The 17,634-nt window shown below is 42.2% G+C and overlaps 1 protein-coding gene and 1 long non-coding RNA gene across 2 annotated transcripts in view; one reads left to right on the plus strand and one right to left on the minus strand.

The window, feature by feature from the left end:
- Positions 1-791: 791 nt before the first annotated feature.
- LOC129403693 (uncharacterized) lies at positions 792-15,240 on the minus strand. Its single transcript, XR_008629384.1, has 3 exons — positions 15,160-15,240; positions 4,919-4,989; positions 792-2,747 (listed from the first exon to the last, which is right to left on the minus strand). It is a non-coding gene; the product is annotated as an uncharacterized LOC129403693 (long non-coding RNA).
- Positions 14,119-17,634, plus strand: part of SPTB (spectrin beta, erythrocytic) — a 138,963-nt gene continuing 135,447 nt past the window's right edge. The window contains exon 1 of the mRNA XM_055133928.1: positions 14,119-14,452. The gene's annotated coding sequence lies outside the window, so the exon portion shown is untranslated. The remainder of the gene's footprint in view (positions 14,453-17,634) is intronic.

The raw sequence follows: 17,634 nt of genomic DNA on the forward strand, positions 1-17,634 counted from the left end.
TGTAACATCACAGATAAGAGTGCAATTGACTCACTTCCTAGTAAGATTGTCATATCATCACCGTAAATTAAAAAATTAGTTTTATACCCAGTGAAGACATCATTCCATTTCCTTGCAGTTTATTCTAGTACATCTTTCCCCCCCTGAATTCTCCAAGACTTCATCAGACATGATTAGGAGTACAGTATTATCTGGACCACGGAACTCAAAAAACCGAGTTAATTATAACAGACTATTGAATCTGAATCTGAAGCTTTCTAAACAAAGCTTCTCAACCTCTGCTGTGCATCTGCAGTAAAAACATCCTTTACTGGAAATCTTTAAAAAGATGGAAGTTGGGTTTCATCCCCAGAGATTCTCACTTAATTGACCAGAGTGAAGGGTAGGTGGTAGAAATTTTTTTAAGTGGTATTGCTAGCAGGCAAGGTTAGGAACCAACCCTAAAGTAATCAGCAGGGCTAATACAATCAGCTTCAATCAATGAAGCTGAAACAGTGATGTCATAGTACCATCATAAGACAGTAGGGGGCAGAGTTGACCTAAATTTATATAGAGATAAAGCCCATTTAGAAATTAGTTATTAATAATCTAATCTTAACTTTGTTCTTTGTGGCTGTCTTTTACCACAAAGCTTTTATATGATGCTAAAACCAAATTACTTTTCAAACGTTGAAATTTACTGGGAAGCCCTGCGGTGGTGTGTGATGAATAGGGCCATTATATAATTTATTGTTCAAACAGCATATTTTTTTTAAAAACAAGAAATATCATTCATGATTATGTCAGGACAACATACATATCCAGAATTGCAAATGGAAATATATAGACACAGCATTTTACTATGCTTTCTGTGGGATCTGGGAATATTAGAATCTACAATATGGTTTAACTGATTAAAGCAATCAATAGTAACAACTATATACATACACTGATTACTGTAATGTTTGGCTTTTTTGTTTTTGGTTTTTTGGGTCACACCCATCGATGCTCAGGGCTGACTCCTGGCTCTGCACTCAGGAATCACTCCTGGAGGTGCTCAGAGGACCATATGGGATGCTGGGAATTGAACTTGGGTCACCCACGTGCAATGCAAATGCCCTACCTGCTGTACTATCACTCCAGCCCCTGATTACTGTAATGTTAAGTATCATTTACATGTGTATCCATCTATTATTACTCAGTAGTTTGTACCAGGCTCCCTGGGCAAGGAAAAATAAGCTGTAGATACTTTTTTGCAATAGGAGGTAGGTTTGGATTATACTTGGCGGTGCTCAGGTTTACTCCAAACTCAGTGCTCTGGTATCATTCTTGGTGATGTTCAAAGGACCATGTAGTGCCAAGATTAAACTCAGAACTTCCACAGGCAAAGCATGCACTCAGCCCTTGGGCTACCTTTCCAGCTTTGAGGAATCAGACACTATATAGTCTAGTCTGAAAGAAAAGATCAATGAAGCTGACATGGTACATAGAATGCAAAACCTGAAAAAAATATTTTAGGACGTTAAATATAATATCATATCGTTTGTATCATTTGTCATCCCATTGGTCATCGATTTGCTGGAGCAGTCGCCAGTAACGTCTCCATTCATCCCTGTTGCGTACTAGTGTAGCCCAATGGCGTCTGCTCGCTCTAGGAACATGAAGAGCCTCAAACCATTCATTCAGGATCTTGACGAAGAAATCTGACCATCTCGTAGGTGGGCAGCCAGGCATTCTTTTGATGTCCTGTGTAATCCAGTCGGCAACAGCTCTAGTCCAGCAATCGCCTCCAAATCGAATTATGTGTCCAGCCCATCTGATTTTCGACGCTTAGGTAAACAAGACAGCATCCTTGATTCTCGATCATTGACGGAGGTCGGAACTCCAGATTCCTTCTCTCACTTGAGTGAAATGTGATATTCCAAGCATAGTTCTTTCGATTCCTCTTTGGGAGACCCGAATAACGTTCTTATTCTGTTTTCGTAGGGCCCAGGTCTCTGAGGCGTATGTTAGTGCAGGAAGAACGGTGGAGTCGAAAAGATGTGCCCATAATACTCTCGATAGCTTACTGGGCTCTCTGAGAAGGGCGGAAGAATTGAACTCAGGTTGGCCGGGTGCAAAGCAAATGCCCTTCCAGCTGTGCTATCGCTCCAGTCCAATATCATATGTAATAAATTAATTATTTTTAAAATAACTACTTTTTTGGTTTGTTTTTGAGCAGGCCAATTGGTTCTCAGGGCTACTTCAGGTCAGTGCTCAGCAGTGACTTCCCCCAGGGCCAGGGATTGAATCCAGGACTCCCACATGCAAAGCACAAACGCTGGCCCTTTGAGCTAAGTCTTTGGCTTCCAAAATATTATCCTTAATTCAGTGTAGGCTGTCCTTGACTTTAAAAATGAATCCACTCATTTATTTATTCATATGGTTTCTGGGCCACACCCGGCACTGCTCATAGGTTAGTCCTGGCTCTGCACTCAAGAATCACTCCTGGTGAGTTCTGGGTACCATATAGGATGCCAGGGATTAAACTTGGGGTTGACCGCATGCAAGGCAAACACCTTAAGTGCTGAACTTACCTGCTCCAAGCTTTGAGTCCACTTATTTCTTTCCTATTGTGATCCTTTCACAACTGCAGCACTTCCAGCAGCCAAAGACCAGTTGACTTCTTGAGCTGTGTTGCGTCTGAACCTTAGAAGTCATCTTGCTTATGAGTGTTGATTTTTTTCCCAGAAGCTCTCCTCTGGCTCCTGGATGGTTGTCCTATGCAGCTTGGACCCCAAATTGAATCAAGAAACACAATTTCAGCATGGAAGGTACAATGCAATTGATAACAAAGGAAATTACATTCCTTTTTAAATTAATGATAACTTTAGTCCGCAACAGAAGGTGCCCTTGGGCACAGAAGCTTGACCCAATTGGACTCACAGGTCTCTCATCCCACACTGGAATTTCCTGTCCCGTGTCACCTCCAGACCCCACGTTGCTTGAAAGACAGCTACAGTGTTGACCTGCCTCTCATTTGTGATCTCACACAAGATTTGTCTTCCTACCAATTTTCAACTTGGTTCAAAACTGTCATTCACCATCTTGGATTTTTTCCTCCTTTGCTTATTTACCATGTGTGAATCCCTATTTGACATGTCTATCCTTGTGTAGTTCTGCATTTTCAATAAAATTTTCAAATGTCTTGAATGTAATTATCAAGAGATTGATGATTCATAGTAAAAAATGAATTAAAGCATAGAAATAAATAAGCTATGGATCAATCCTATGATAAAATGTGCAACATTTTTTTAAACAAGTTATTTTTATTTATTTATTTATTTATTTATTTCTTTTATTGATTCACCATGTGGAAAGTTACAAAGCTTTCAGGTTAAAGTCTCAGTTATACAATGCTCAAACACCCATCCCTTCACCAGTGCACATATTCCACCACCAAGAATCACGATATACCTCCCCACTTCCCCCCACCTCCCCAGCCCCCCACCCCGCATGTGTAACTGGTAAATTTCACTTTACTTTCACTTTACTTTGATTACATTCAATATTTAAACAAAAAATTCACTATTATTGATTTGGAGTTTCTCCCCCCTAAAATCGATCTGCTGAAAAGAAAGCGTTTGGTAATTTGTTTTCCATTGCTGAGAATGAAGAGATATGAGGTCAGGAGGCCGAAAATGTGCAACCTTTTATCATGTCAGATGGAACCTGATGGCTAGTCTCACTATGATTAGGATGAACCAACTGGTCTGGGAATGATCAGGTAAAGGTAAATCCATCCTACACATTAATGGTGATGGTATTCTTGCCCGAGAAAAAAAGATCAACTTAGCCCATTTGTATAGTAAAAACATTTTTTTTTTACCTCTCGGCACATATTTATTTCATTATTTGATTTATTGATGAAAATACTTAGATATCATTTTCCTTTAGTTTACTGCATTTTTGCTTCACTCTGGCCTGCTTCTTTATCAACACTTAGAAAAAGGATCAATATTTGCTATTTGTATTTTATTATATTTCCCCAGTTTAAAAATAACTTGTTTATTACAAAAATATCCCAAGCTTATAAAATTATCAAATAGTATAGAGAAATGGAAAAGGAAGTAAGGATTACTCTTAATCCCACCCCTACAAGTACTTTGAGGTTTGTAGGGGTATTTTTCTTGATACAAAATACTTTATTTTTCAGTCAAAAAGAAAAATTTTGGAGCCTACTTAAAATAATATCATGACATACATCTTTTACTACCAATGAATAGAAGGTCACATCATTATTTAAATAACTATATAGGATATGTGTGTGTAAACAATAAACTTTGTTTAACCACTTCAATTTTGATGACCATTGAAGTTATTTCAAAATTTTAATGTTATTGAATAATATCATAAACACATAACATTTTATTACTGCAAATGGAAAATAAAGAAAGTTAGAGCTAAAGGAGTCTTTAGAGGCTAGTTAGTTTAATGGCATCATTTTGCAGAAGAAAAACTAAGGCAAAATTAAGGGGTATAGAACCAGGGTATTTTAACTTTACAATTACTAATTTTTCCAGTCTATCCTGATTAAGATGTCATAAGTGACACTGACCTTTTCTTAATTCATTAGCCAAGAAGCTAAAACTTAATTGATAAATCTCTCCAAGCTAATTTGCATTTTAAGGTTTGCTTTTAGATGCGAAATAAATGAACAGATTCTATATATAATATATATAATATTATCTATAATATATATTATAGATAATATAATATATAATATATAATCTTCAATAATCTTTAAAATGAGGGCACGGTATATTCTCAATTACCTGAAATCATATGGAAAGACACCCGTTTACCAATTTCTGGCAGTCTCTGGTGAAGGATAGAAATTGAGAAATAGGTTTAGGATTTAGGCAGAGGTTTGGGCCAGTGATAGAATAATGCTGCTTACCCACAGTTTTGAAGCCCTTCCGGTAATGAAGGTCTGGAGCTTCCACATCTTCAGTTTCTTCAATAAATGATCTAGAATTGAAAGCTTATTTAAATGTTTATTATCCATACATCACACATCTTTATTTAATTTTTTCATATACATTTACTTACTAATAGCATATTTACCATTTTAAAAATTCTTTTAAATTAATATATTTACTGTTGCATTATTCTTTGTGCTTACAATGCTACCGTACCACATCTGCCATCAGAATGCCAACATACTCCACTACTGTCCTTAGATCCCTTCCTTCTTGACTTCTTACCCTCCCCTAATGTGGCAGCCTCAGTTCTCAATTCTTCTGGAAATATCTTGGGGGTTGACTCTTTGAGGCATTGTCTATAACCTTGCTTTATTTCTTTATATTACATGAGTGACATTATCTGGGACTTGTTTTTCTTCTTCTGATTCACTTCACTTAGCACTTCACTTCATCTTCCAGTTCCATCCAAATGGTATGGAAGTGCAGAATTTCACCCTTTCTCATAGTGGAGTAGTATTCCATTGTGCATATGTACCACAATTTCTCTATCCATTCATCTGTTATTAGGTACTTTTATTGTTTCCAGATGTTGGCTATCGCATATAATGCCATATGACATGATTATACATATATTTTATGAAATTCATGATTTTGTGCTTTGGAATAGATGCCAAGGAGTGGAATTGCTGATAAATATATCTTGATGTTTAAGACAATGACAGAAAAAGCAGCATAGGGTTGTTACTTGCACATGCTCAGCATGATTTGAGACTAAATTATTGACTTAAAGTATTAGGCTATAATACGAACCATCCACATGGGACTAGGTTATTTAAAAACAATGCTTTCTGAATAAAAACTCTTTAATAAGCAAGGGATTTGGAGTTTTATTTGCTCTTTGGAAAATTACCTAAACTGAGTTTACTGGTTTCTTTATCTTGAAATGAGGACAATGATAGCAATTTCCTTTGTGAAATTGAACAAAAATGATTATATGGCATTTGGCAAAAAGAACATGATAAATAATCCTTTAAACGTAGAACTTGTGATACACAAAAAATGAGGAAAAGTGGTATTTTTTATAAGAACTGGTTATTCTACAAAATATATCATGTTTAAATCAAAACAATAGTTTCTCGTAGCCCTTAAATCACTGAAGAAATATTCTAACAGAGGTGGAGCAGCTGTAGAATATCTCACAGAATAGAAAATGAGATGAATTTGCAGTTAATGGAGTCTTTTATTGTATTATCTTTCTGAACTTTATTGAAAATTTCCCAAAGGTCTTGGTTAATAAAACAAACAAACAGTGAATTTGGAACTGCTCACTAACAAATAAAAGCAATTAACAAGGCCATTTATGCTGGTAATAATTATATAAACACAAAATTGTCCAATAGGTTGGATTTTTAGAATTCTCATTCTTTATTAACAAAGATGGTTTTTAAGATGATATTTTCTCTCCTTGACTTGAGTGTCTGGCTTGATAGATGTTCAGAAAGAAAAGGGACACAGTTTCAGGTTCAGTCCCTCTTGACTAACCACACAAAGATTACCCACCATGTGGCATACTCAAACAGTGCACTAATGTCAAAACAAAATAAACTCACTGCTTTTGATGCTTTTGACCCACTTTTCTAAGTTTTGAATCCTGTGTGCTCAATCTTGGCATACTGGAATGTGGGAACAGGAGCAGGATCACTCTCCAAGAATGAAGTCTAAGAATGTCACTGAGGGTAGAACAAAAGCCCAGGTAGCTGAACCAACACGACTGAGTTTCTAAAACTTCACTGTGAATGAGACATTGGAAGGTGGTAGTTTCAGACCTGGTTAGGTAAACTTGGGGGTGGGTGTGAAAATAAAACATATATAACAGACCCCATTTCTCACCCACAGAGAGTAAGTCCCATATGGATATGCCAAAGTGACTGAGGAATTGGTGCTATTCAAGTATAGATATTACCAATTATATCTCAGGGAATGTGAATTCATGTAGATATCTTTGCTTATAAACAGGAAAGCAAATCTTCTGGGAAACCACCCCCCACCCCAAATATATATATATATATATTTTTTTTTTGCTTTTTGGGTCACACCTGGCAATGCACAGGGGTTACTCCTGGCTCTGCACTCAGGAATTACCCCTGGCCATGCTCAGGGTACCATATGGGATGCTGGGATTTGAACCCGGGTCTGCCGCGTGCAAGGCAAACGCCCTACCCGCTGTGCTATCTCTCCAGCCCCCCAAATATATATTTTTAAGCCAAGTAGAAATGACTTTTAATGATGCACTTCTTTAGTTGATTGCTAACATTTGGAGCCCACTTTTGGTTTTCATTATTTATTTGGTCACTAATTCATTCATTCACTCCTCAGTCCTTTATTAAAGACCTGTGTGTATCAGGCATTGTGCTAAGTGCATGGAACCTTAAAATTACATGATGAAAGCAACAAGGAGTCACTGGACCATTTGAAATAGGGTGTGTCATTATCAGATTTTCTTTTCAGAAAGTGTTCTTTGACAGAAAGATGGAAAAACTGAAGAACAGTAAAATTGGAGAATAAGAAACAATTCACATGAGAAATTTTGGAGGCTTATAGAAACAATTCACATGAGAAAATGAGGTCTGGGTTGAAATGAGTCTCCCCCAAATGAGTCCCTCCAAAGTTCATGTTAACTCCCATATATGACCACATTTGGAGATAAGAACTTTAAAGAAATGATACAGGTAAACCAAGGTCACATGGGAATACCTAACTGGCGTGACCAGTGTCTCCACAAGAAGAGGAGACAGCAATGACACACAGAAAAGCGAGTCTGTGCACAGGGGAAGGTGCTGCATGCAAGTTGCTCAAGAGGCTGAGACAAAATAAACTTTATCTCCAACATCTAAGCTCTAGGACCATGGAAAATCAAGGTCTGTTGTTCCAGTTCCTCTGGTATTTGTTATGGAAGCTACAGCAAACTGATGCAGCCTGAACAAGGCAAGTACAGGACAGAAGCACCTTCAGGCACCAGTTTACCACATGCTCACATCCCTAAGGTAATAAAAAAATTTAAATATATTTTAAATCAATACATAAATATATTTATACGAATATTTATATTAATAAATATAATATAATTATGTTTATATTTAATGCTTATAAATATAATAGAAATATTATGTACAAATATTATTTATAAATATAATAGAGATATATGCAAATATTATATACAAGATGCACATATAATAGAAATATATTTATATTTCTATTATATTTATACAAATATAAATATATTGGGGCTGGAGTGATAGTGCTGTGCATAGGGTGCTTGTCTTATACGTGGATAACCTGAGTTTGATTTCCAGCACCCCACGTAGCCCCCTGACCACTGAACACTGCCAGGAGTAATTTCTGAGCACAGAGAGTCAGGAGTAATCCCTGAGAATTGTTAGGTATGGCCCCAAAACAGAACAAACAAAAAATATACAAGGATCTAGGAGATAGTGAAGAAGTTAAGGGGAATGTGTCCAATTCCAGTTCTGTCCCTTGCATCACATAACCCTCATCGTCTCCTCCCAGCATAGCAGGCTGTAGCCCTGGTGGTTCCTAAGCCTTGCTAGGTTGACTCTGGAGGTCAGGGACATCCATGGCAGAGCAGATCCCAAGCAGTTCTGCATTCTCAGGCTTTAGCATGGACCCATTAAGCTGCTTGGCTAAGTATCATCAAGAGGGGCTCCTTGGCCTCACATGCGTCTCTTGGGAGCAACCCCCACATTTGTCTAGTTACTTATTTTTGCAGTGCTGGGAATAAAATATAAGAACTTTTATTTTTTTTGAGTCACACCCGGCGATGCACTGGGGTCACTCCTGGCCTCTGCACTGAGGAATTACCCCTGGCAGTGCTCAGGGGACTATATGGGATGCTGGGGATCAAACCCAGGTCGGCTGTGTGCAAGGCAAATGCCCTACCTGCTGTGCTATCTATCCAGCCCCCCAAACACAAGAACTTTTGTACAAAAATTTCTATCACTGAACCATTAGCAGAAAATTTCACCCTGAAAAGGGAGGAAAAGCTCAAACAGCACAAGGCAAGATGCACATTCACATACTAGTGGAACACGGGCTCCAGGCACCGTTCTCTGCCTCTTCCAATCATGCATGGGTAAGTTGATATTTTTGAAGCCCCCTGCTCCATCTGAAAGTGCTTGATTGGGTATTTTCTCATGTGTTGCAGTCTCTTGGCTGCTTTCAATGACCATTCTATAGCTGGAGGGGGAGGCTTCGTCTATTGTCCTCAGACTTCTGTGTGGTAAATGGTGGGCTTTTTTTTTTTTTGGTGGTGGTGGAGGGGGTAGGGGTGCATCCAGTATTGCATGGGGCTTACTCTCAGCTCTGTGCTCAGGGATCACTGCTGGTGGGGCTCAGGAGACTATTAATGTGGTACTGACAATTGAATCTGGGTTGGCTGTGTGCAAGAAAAGCACCCAACCCGCTGTACTACCATTCCAGGCCAGGATGACTCCTGGCCATGCTTAGGGGACACATGAGGGTCAGCTGCTTGCAAGGAAAGAGCCAACTCACTTCACTCTTTTCCAGCACTTAAGTTATTTTCTGATACATATGTGTACATAAATATTTCATTTATAATTCATTTTAAAAATTCATAAATAATTCATCATTCGAAGCCATTTTAAAAAATTTATTACAAGCAAGTTTAGCTTTGTGATTTAGTAAAAACAGTTTAAAAGAAAACATTTTATTGAGGCAGTATGATTTATCAAGTTACTCATGATTGAGTTTCAGGCATACAATGTTCCAAAACCAATCCCTTTACCAGTATCCACTTCTCTTCACCAATGTGAAGAGAAAAATAGGTTGTTTTTTCTTTTAGGATTAATTTAAGGCACAGTAAATTAGTCTAGCTCAGTACAGTATTTCTTGTCAAGGTTTTAAATTTTATTAATGAAGTCAGAAACTAGACTATATGTATGTAACACTGTAAAGTATATTTTAAAATCTTCAACCTGCTCTATCTTCACTAATCTGAAAATTCACATTCTTTTTGCAGGGGGAATTTTTATTGTCTTTTCTCCTTACTATCACCTTCTACTTACTCTTTATTTCCTTTCATAATTTTTTCTTTAAATTTTTGGATCACATTGGTAGTGCGCACTGCTTACACCTAGCTTTGTGCTCAGGGATCATTCCTGGCAGTGCTTAGGGGACCACATGTGATGTCAGAGATTGGACTAGGGTCAGTTTTGCCTCCCCTTTTGTAACTTCTATTAGAAATGTTGAATTTTGTTTTTATTTTTGGGTCACACCCAACTATGCTCAGGGTCACACCTGACTCTATACTCAGGAATCACTCCTCATGGGGCTTAGAGGATCATTTGCTTGGGATTAAATCTAGGTTGGCTTCATGCAAGGCAAGTGCTCTACCCACTGTACTGTTCTTCTAGTCTAAAATGCTGTCGGGTCTCACTTCATAACTTTTCATTTCATTTCTGCTCTGCATTTGGAGAGAATTTCTGCTTTCACAAATCTGCTCTTCAACATAGTGTGTTTTGCTTATGAGTTAATTATATTTTAATTTCAGAATTTAATTTTAAAATATGCATATTTTCTTGCTAATGTTTGTCACAGATGCAATATCCTTCAATTCTTGCTGAATAAAATTAAAAATCATTATAAATTTACCTTCTGTTTTCTCTGTTAACTTGGTGACTTCTGATAACTTTTTTTGTTAGTGAAACTTGGTGCATCTCTTTTGTGGTATTGGTTACCTGCCCCTCCCACACACCCCACAAATTTTTGGTGATTTTCACTATACATCATTTGAGCATTCATTTGCCTACCCCTTTGACTTATTATAGCCTCTCTTCAGAAGCTGCGAAGCCAGGGCATAATATGCTATTTGGAAAGTTTTCCTATTTTTCTAGTGGTGAGTGGATATCTGGGCTCTGTTGTTCTGGTCCTAGAATCTTGCTAAATTCTGTACTGAGTGGAAAAATACCTGATACTCAATATCAGAATTGGTTCTTTAGTGAATTACTTTGTTCTCCTCATCCTTCCTCATCTTGCATTCTTCAACTCTTGCTTGGAACTTCTATAAACTACTGCTTTATTTGTACCCATTTGGTATTTTCTGATGTTGTCTCTCTCTAGACCAAATTATGCTTTACTCTTGTGTATTTTAGGATTTCCTAAAACTTAAAAAAAGTTAATCTCCCTTTTTTCTTCATCAACTGAGCTCTTCCTGTCCCCTTTAAGATTGTCTATTCATAAGACTTGGGATGAAGAAAAGATAATGCATGTGCTCAATCCACTGCTTTGACCCAATCTCCAATCCAATCTTTTGATCCAATTATTTACCTTATAGTGGCTATTGACTATTTAATAATACAAACCCCATGTAAAAAATTCAGAGACTATAAAAGTAGAGTGCAAGTTTCTCATGCATCAGCCTCCTCAGTACCTCTGCTTAAATCCTCTTGGACTCAATTATTGATTTTAGCTGGAACGAGGGACACAGTTCCCTGAGAGCTCCCCGCTACTTCCTGGGTAAGCAGAAGCCTCACTACTTACTGATAGGATCTTATGCCAAATTCACTTCTTCCCTCTAACCCCAGAACTACTGATTGCCTTTTGGGAGCTTGCTGGATAGCTTGGGATCGTGGAGGTATCAACACAGGTAGGAAGCCAGAGGGGGCAGTCCCCTGACTAAACTATATAAAGAATAGTCTCCCACCAACAAACAGACAATTCTGGGAGGCACTCTGTCTTCTTGGAAAGCCCCCCAAATTAAATCTCCATTGTCCATAACTGGCACCTTGATTCTGCACCCTTAAACCAGCCTTTCCTTCTTTCCAGTTTCATACCCACTCCAGCCCCTGTCCAGTTTCTTACTTTCATTCCTTGGTATTTGTCCATTACCCACTGCCGTTGACAATGCCCCTTTTCTGTCTGCTCTTCTATCTTTCTCCATCCTTTTTTCATTTTGATTTATCATTTCACTGTAACTGTATTAGCTGGAAAGCATTTGAGGATGCTGTCAGGATAACAGGCTCTGTAGCAAATGAGGTTGTACTGAATTATTTAGCTTTCAGCTGAAGTGGAGATAACTAAAGCAGCTGAGCTGGTTTGTAAAATCCTTGGGTAATCTGTCCACTGACTTGGGGCTTTCAGCATATTAATTTTTTTCTTGTGGTTGAAAATTATAAATTTTTAGGCTACAAAGGGAAAATACAAGCAGCTTTTCAGTTCAGTGCTATAGGCCTACAGCTAATGAATTATTAGTTTCATGTAGTATGTAATTATGTCGCTGCAGACCTGCAATTCGGGGGAATCATGATTTTGTTTAATAAATTTATTCACACATGGTTCTTAAAAATCATAAATATATAATTTATCTCCATTTATCTTTTAAAAATAGATTAAGGATTTTTTGTTCTCACTGTATGATAGTTTCTGCTTTTAAAGTTGTCTTGTTCCTCCAGATTTTTATTTTCTTTGCCAGGTTTTGATTCTTAAATGACTTTTTGGGGGGTTTGTCTCTTGGATCATACCCGATAGTGCTCAGAGCTTACAACTGGCTCTGCTTCCAAGAATCACTCCTGAAGGTGCTGGGGGACTATATGGGATTCCAGGGATCAAACTCAGGCCAGTCACATGCAAGGTAATCTCCCTATCCAGTATTTATCTCTCCAGCCCTCTTAAATGATTTTTAAATGAAAAAGGACTTTCTGTCCCTAACATTGTATAATAAACTGATCATTAACCAAAAATATAAAAAAAAAGTTTGTAGAAGGGGGTGGGTGGGTAAATTACAAAGAATCTTCGGGTGACTCCAAATACTTTTACAATATCTTCTCGATGTTCCTATTGTCTCTTAGGAAATTGAGCTGTAATAAGGGCCAGAAAAAGGGAAGTAAGGTAGAGCATGCTGTAGCTTTGTAATATTTGCAGTTTGCCCCACTTAGCACATCTCAGCATCTAAAGGCCCACTCCGGAGAAGTGCGACAGCAGCAGGAAGTGAAATGCGTTGGCATAGGTTCAATATATACAGTAAGTACGCACATCTGGCAATTAAACACCACTTTCATAGTGAATCCTAGAAAACAGCATAATTATACTCCCAAGCAAGTAACTCGGGAGTAAGAATGTTTCGTTGTTAATAATAACCAGGCACTATCAGTCAAAGGAAAACTCTTTCCTGCTTCTATGAGATTTTCCTCTCCGTTGCCCTCAATCATACCTGTTGTTACCTGGATTGCTGGACAGTGGGAACCCGTTTTGGGCTTAGAGCTGTAGAGGAAAGAGATGAAAGCTAGCAAGCTGCACTACCAAGCCTTGCTGAACAATAACCCTGTTTTGTGAAAAATAATTGAGGAAAGGAAATGCCTTGCAGCCTTACCCAGGTAACTTGGGGTGCCTTGTCTTTCCCCGGGCACCATTGGTTTTAGTGTTTCCCCTGGCCTACAGCATCCCTCCCACTCCCCCGATACATCCTCAGCTTTTCTTGCTGTAAGGAAGCCCCCCTCTGCTAGAGACCAGGTCAGGCCAGGAGGTGCCAGTGGGCCGGTGGCAGCTTGCCTGTTGATTACAGTTCCTGCAATGTGCCAGCGCCGTGGGACTGCGGGCTGCGCGCCACCAGCGTTGCCCGGTCCGCCCTGACTGTATCAGGTTTGCAGACAGAAACAGTGACGTCGAGCGGGTGGGCAGCGGGCAGGGGCGGGTGGCTGGCTCACTGCCCTTCCCTGCACCCCGATGTCTGCTCTTGCAGCCGGCTGGGAGAAGCCAGCCCCGGAGCGCTAACACACCAGACCCTGGAGCAATTTGTCCTTCCCAAACCCGCCGCAGCGAGGGCGCACTGGCCGGGCGCCTGCCTCCCCTTTCCTCAGACACCTCAGACGCCTAAGCGTGCCGTGAAGTCTATTTCTTCCAACCCAACTGTGTATAGCGGGGGGGACTCAGGGCGGGAAAGGCGGCCAGACTCGCCTCGCCGCCGGGGTGCACGCATTAGGCCTGGGCTGCAGAGTCAAACCCTTTTCCCACCGCAGGGGGCTCGGGGGAGCGCGGGATGAGGGAGGGGAGCTCTGGCGAGGGGGCGCTGCGGGCGGCTCGGGCTCCTGACATCCCCGGGCCAGGCGGCCAGCGGGGAGGCGGTAGCCGGCCGAGGTGCCCAGAGGAGGCCGGGCAGGTGCCCCCCGGCTCGGAGGCTGATTGGCAGGTGCGGGAGTGGGTGGGGAAGGCGGGGGCTGGGCCTGGCGCTGCGGGAGGCTGCGGCCCCGCCTCCCCGCCCCCGCCGCGGGACTATCTGGTCCCGGCAGCAGCGATGTCCCCCGGCAGGAATGTCCCTCCTCAGATAATGTTATTTATATCTCTGGGCGGGTCCGCGGCTCGGCAGCACCAGGCGCCCGGCGGCCGCTGTGCCAGGAGCCCCGCGCTGCCTTCCTCCCCCTGCGCCGCCGCTGCCGCCCCCCGGCTCGGGGTGGCCGCCGCTCCAGCCCCCCGCGCAGGTGAGTCCTGGGGTGGGGGGGGCCGGGCCGCCCGGGGGGCTGCGTGCGGGTGGCGATGCGCGAGCCTGGGGCGCGCGGCGCGAGCGCAGAGGCGGCGCTGGGCCCAGGGGGCGCGTGACGTGCGGGGCCCAGGGGACCGCGAGGGGGCCCGGCCCGGGGTGCGGGGTTTGGAGGGGGTCGCGGGGCAGGCCCTGCCCGGCCGGGCGCGGGAAGGCGCGGGGTTCCGAGGCGCTCGGGGAGCCGGGTGCTAGCTTTGGAGAGCCGGGGACTGGAGCGTCGCCCGCGGGCGCGGGGCGGCGGGGAGCGGGGTGCGGGGTGCGCGTTCTGGTCCCGGGCCGCCTCCTCCGGGACTTCAGCGTAGGGACGAGGGGGTGCGGGGGGTTCTGCCTCTAGCTCGTCCGACCTCGGCGCTGCCCTCTCCCGCCCTCAGACGCTCAGATTCTCTTCTGGAACTTGGCCGCGCGCTCCCGGGCGGCCCAGCGCCCAGGCGGGAGGGCAAGGCTGTGTCGGGGGCCTGGTGCCGCGGGGGGAAGGACGCGGGAGCAGGGAAGGTGTAGACGCGGAGAAGAGAAGCGATTGCCCTTCGGCGCACCCCTAGGACCCCACTCATCCTCTCCCGGAGAGAGCCCCCGCCAACCTTTACCCCCTTACCCTCCCCCCGAGCAGCCGTGGTTCACTCAGCCCCCCCACCCCCCCCGCTGCCTCACCAGTTCCTTTTGGTCCAACAACTTGGCCTGGAGAAATAGCAGAAAGTGGGAGAAAGAGCCGGAGCTTTTATAATCCCCAACTCCCACCAACTCGCCTAGACTTTCAAGGGTGGGAAAGGAGCTGCGGGCTGGAGTACGTTTCCGTGACAACCAGCCCAGGTAGGGCCTTGATTTGTAGCCTATTAATATCCAAACCACTGTTTTCAGCGAGCAATTAGAGGCGCGAGGAGTTAATAGCACGCTTAACTCGCTGAAGGAAAATGAGAGAAAGCCACTGGGCTGAGTTTTCCCCTTCTTCTTCTTTCCCTTTGTTGTCAATTTTAGAGCATCAGATGGGGCAAGGGGATAGAGTGACAGCCTCCTCTGTGGCCAGAACTCCTGTGACGAGGCCAGACTGTCACCCCAGGTAGGAGGCAGTCATGCAAACTCCACAGCCTTGTCCTCACCATCTATACTCCAGTTTTGGAAGCAAGTGATTCGCTGGCTCTGATTGAGAGGCGTTTTCAATTCGAAATTCACAGGCACCTTTATCCTATCTGCTACCCCAACTTTAGTTTCACAGGTGGTCCCAAATCTTATTTTAGAATTCTCCCTGATCACTCTCTTATCACAGTGCGGATCTCTTCCTATCCAAGGGTCAGGCCTTTACATTTGTTAGGAATCCTGGGTTCCAGAATATCTTTGAAAACATTAAGAATAAAAAGTGCATTTTTTGGTTTGTTTTTTAAATCAGTTCAGTTCTGTTGAGTGTACTGTTAGCCCAGCATCCCACAGGGCAAGGCTGACACTTGCCTGGAGGCTTGGGGATGGTTAGGAAAAGGAGTATTAGGCTCATTTTGAAAGAAGAGTCCACCAGCCTTGAATCTAGCTGTCTGAGGTGGGCCATTTACATGGGGTCTGACAAAGCCTAGAATAAAGCAAACTGAAATACCTAAACTCTGTATGAAGAAAAGGTGGCCTGTACTTAGCGGCTGCCTTTAGCTTTATCAGTGCCCCAGTCAGAATGGTTGGAGATGAGCCAGTCTTTTTAATCCCTAGTTCTCAGAAGACTCCGAGTCAGCCTGCTCGGGGAATTGAAAGAGCCCCAAACCTCCCAGGCATGCAGGACGGGCCTGGTAGCACAGGCATATCAGATTTTACTGAGTGGCTTGTCCTGTGGAGAAGTTGGGTACCACCTCTTGCTCTGGTTAGTGCTTCTTACAAGTGTTCTGAGAGTGTCCTCTACCAGACTCCTAATGGGTGAGGAGCTTTGGGGCAGATGAAGGTAGGGAGGAACTCTCACCTGGGATCATATTTGACTAAACAGAAAAGAAAGTTTTGAATTGTAGTCTAAACATGGCATTTTTCAAATAGAATGTTTTGTAAATGGAAACAAAAATGAAGACTATTACTTAAAAAATGAATGAGGGTGTGATTGAATGAAAGCTCGGGATTTTCTGTTCTTTTTAATCATCATGGTAAAGCTACAGGGTGACTCATTATCAGCATTTTACAAATGCAGAAACAGGTTCAAAGAGATTAAAATAGGCTACCTCAAAGATTTGGATATAGGATTGTCCATAAGCATCACAATCTTTCCCTCTCATAACCTCAGGTAATAATTCTGTTTATATCTAAGAAGCTTTTACTGCCTGAAGATGGTATTGGGCACATTTGCTCAGAGGTTTTTACCCTTGTCCATCATGTCCAGGTCATTGCTTCAAGGACAGAATGGTAATTTTGGCAGTAATCAAAACATGTCTTCTCCCTCCCCCCTTTCATTTTTGGACCATACCCAGGGGTGGTCAAAGCTTACTCCTGGTTCTGTGCTAAGGCACCACTCCTGGTGGAACTTGGGGGATCATATGGGGTGCTGGGGGTCGAACCCAGGTTGGCTACATTTGAGGCAAGCACCCTACCTGCAAAACTATATTGCCCCAACCCTGGCTTTTTTCTTCCTTTAAACTAATTTTTATTTCAGCTCTGAAAGTGGTCAGGAGTATCTGATGATATATGGGGACAATGTGAGGGACAGAGATGACAATAAAAAATGCATGAGACAAATGCTGTTGGAGTGGGAAGTGGCCTTCTGGAGGTCATAAAATCTGACTCTGTTTGTGGAGTTCTTGCTTACAGGCGAGGTTTCCTGTCTGGTGATTTCTGTACATCTCTTTCATCATCTTATCATTCTTTCCATTTCTTTTCTGTTTTTCTTTCTCACAGCCAACTTTGGGCTTATTTCCTGATGTCCTTCCCAACTGAGCGTGGAAATGTCCTCTCCTTTTGAGGGAGATTGAGAGAGTTTATATTTTAATATCCAATATTTTTATCTCAGTGTATCTTAGGGAAGAAAAGGTGTTAGAACTAGGGGAGAGAAGTGAGTAGAAGTTCTCATTAAGAAAAGTGTCTCCAGTTAGGGATATGGCAATCTGCATTTCCACAAACCAGTGTGCTCATTACTGACCCAACACAGTGTAACTCTCCAGGCAAATAAAC

The sequence above is a fragment of the Sorex araneus genome, chromosome 3 (assembly GCF_027595985.1).
Source record: "Sorex araneus isolate mSorAra2 chromosome 3, mSorAra2.pri, whole genome shotgun sequence".
Classification (NCBI taxonomy): Eukaryota; Metazoa; Chordata; class Mammalia; order Eulipotyphla; family Soricidae; genus Sorex; species Sorex araneus.